The sequence below is a fragment of the Postia placenta genome (genome assembly GCF_002117355.1).
Source record: "Postia placenta MAD-698-R-SB12 unplaced genomic scaffold POSPLAscaffold_4, whole genome shotgun sequence".
NCBI classification, from domain to species: Eukaryota; Fungi; Basidiomycota; class Agaricomycetes; order Polyporales; family Adustoporiaceae; genus Rhodonia; species Rhodonia placenta.
In genome coordinates, this window is record NW_020169835.1 from 2,340,589 (window position 1) to 2,343,542 (window position 2,954).

Consider the following 2,954-nt stretch of genomic DNA (forward strand, 5'->3'; position numbering starts at 1 on the left):
TATTCCCAGCTGTTCGCTGAGGAAGAGATCAAGAAAAAGGTCGTCAAAACCGCCGAGGAGTCGGTACCTAAACAGTACCACGAGTTCCTGAACATCTTCTCCAAAGAAGCGTCAGAACGGCTACCCGAAAGGAAGCCTTATGATCACACGATCAAACTCGTACCCGGCTACTCGACGTTCCATTCGAAGGTGTATCCCCTGTCAAACAACGAACAAGAGGAACTGGACAAGTTCCTAAAAGAGCAGTTGGCGAAAGGCTACATACGGGAGTCGAAGTCACCCATCTCGTCCCCTTTCTTCTTCATCAAAAAGAAAGAGGGAACACTTTGACCCGTGCAGGACTACCGCCGATTGAACGCGATCACGGTCAAAAATCGTTACCCCTTGCCGTTGATCGCCGAGATGGTAGATAAGCTCCGCGGTGCCACGCTCTTCACCAAGTTCGATGTTAGATGGGGATACAACAACGTCCGGATCAAAGCGGGTGACGAGTGGAAGGCGGCCTTTGTAACTAACTGGGGGCTATACGAACCCCTGGTAATGTTCTTTGGCCTCACTAATTCCCCCGCGACCTTCCAGGCCATGATGAACGAGATCTTCCACGATCTCATCGTCGGCGGCAAGATCCTTGTGTACCTGGACGATATACTCATCTTCTCCACCAATGAAGAGGAGCATGAGAAGGTCACACGCGAGGTTCTGCGCCGCCTTCAGGATAATGATCTATTCCTGAAGCCTGAGAAATGCGAATGGGACGTTCCCAAGGTCGACTATGTTGGCTATGTGTTCGGTGGCGATGAGGTAGCGATGGATCCCGCGAAGCTAAAAGGAATTAATGAGTGGCCGGTACCCCGGAACAAAAAGGATGTCCAGAAGTTCCGGGGGTTCTCCAATTTCTACCGCCGTTTCATTAAAGACTTCGCTAAGATCTCGCGACCACTCGACCGGCTCACAGGAAACGACCCATGGCATTGGGGCGAAGAGGAGCAGCACGCCTTCGACGAGCTCAAGCGGCTCTTCGCGACGACTCCAGTCCTAGCACTGTACGACCCCAATCGGGAGACGCACATTGAGGTCGACGCCTCAGGATATGCCACTGGCGGTGTGTTGATGCAGAAGCAGGATGATGGCAAATGGCATCCTATTGCCTTCAGATCCCATGCGATGGACCCGGCACAGCGGAACTACGAGATCTACGATAAGGAGATGCTCGCGATCATCGAAGCACTGGACGACTGGCGCCACTATCTCGAGGGCCTACCCAATCAGTTCGAGATCGTGACCGATCATAAGAATCTCGAGTACTGGCGCACGTCACAGCACCTCACGCGTCGTCAAGCGCGATGGTCACTGTTCCTGGCTCGCTTCGACTTCCGCATCACGCACAAGGCCGGAACGTCGAACGGAAAGGCCGATGCCCTATCGCGCCGATCAGACCATCAGATCGGTGATGAGGACGATAACACCGATCAGGTGGTTCTCAAGCCAGAGCGCTTCCGCATCGCCTCCGCCAGGCGCGGTCATGCCTCGGTGACGGCCGATCAGTCGCTTCTGAAGCGCATCAGGGAGTGTTCGGAGAAGGATCGGGAGGTGGCCGAGGCACTTGAAAAGGTGCAGGACCTCGGGCCGCCCCGGCTGCAAAGGGGTTTTGAGGAGTGGAATGCCGAACAAGGGCTCCTGCTGTTCCGCGGGTGCGTGTACGTCCCAAAGAATGCGGAGCTCCAGCGGGATATAGTCAAGATCCACCACGACTCGCCGATCGCCGGTCATGGCGGTCGTGCCAAAACCCTGGAGCTCGTGTCACGGAATTACTGGTGGCCAGGAATGTCTAAATTCGTCAATGAGTACGTAAGCACCTGCGACGTGTGCAACCGTACCAAGACATTCCCAGCCAAGCCCCAGGGTCTGCTGAAGCCGAATGAGATCCCCGAGCGCCCGTGGCAGATCATCACGACCGATATGATCGTCGGCTTGCCGAAGTCTGATGGATTTGACTCGATCCTGGTCACCGCCGACCGCTTCACCAAGCAGGTCCACTTCTCGGCCTGCCATGAGACCCTGACAGCAGAAGGTGCGGCAGACCTGTACATCCGCGACGTGTTCAAGCATCATGGGGCCCCGGCCAAGGTCATATCAGACCGAGGTCCCCAGTTTGCTTCGAAGTATCTCCATGCGGTGTACAAGGGGCTAGGGATCGAGCCGGCGCTATCCACAGCGTTCCACCCCCAGACGGACGGCCAGACTGAGCGCTGGAATCAGGAGATCGAACAGTACCTGCGTGCCTTCACAAGCCACAGGCAGGATGATTGGGCGAAGCAGTTGCCGCTCGCGGAGTTTGCATTGAACAACCGAGTTCACTCCGCGACCGGGCACTCCCCTTTCTACCTGCATCAAGGGTACAATCCTGAGATCCAAGTGCGGATCAATCCGATGTCTGCGATGCCCGCGGCCGCGGATCGGCTCAAAATCCTGAAGGAGATTCGCGACGATACGCGCTCTGCGCTCGAGCTGTCGGCCGAACGCATGAAGGTGTACTACGATAAGCACGTGCAACAGGCACCGGTCTTTGCACCGGGGGACAAGGTCTGGCTTGATGCCCGGAACCTTAAGCTGAAACAGCCGAGCAAGAAGCTCAGTCCCAAGCGCCTCGGACCTTATGCCGTGCGGCGAAAGCTCGGAGACCTGGATTACGAATTAATCCTGCCGAAGTCGGTGCCGGTGCACCCAGTATTCCATGTCTCCTTGCTGAGCAAGTACACGCGTAGCGATATCCCGGGCCGGGAGCCGGAGGAGCCGCCTGCGATTGAGGTTGAGGGCGACGAGGAGTACGAGGTTGAACGGATCAAAGATTCGAGGATCTTCCGGCGTCAGCTGCAGTACCTCGTCAAGTGGAAGGGTTATGACGATTCGCATACGTCATGGGAACCGGCGCGCAACGTTGCGAATGCGCCGGC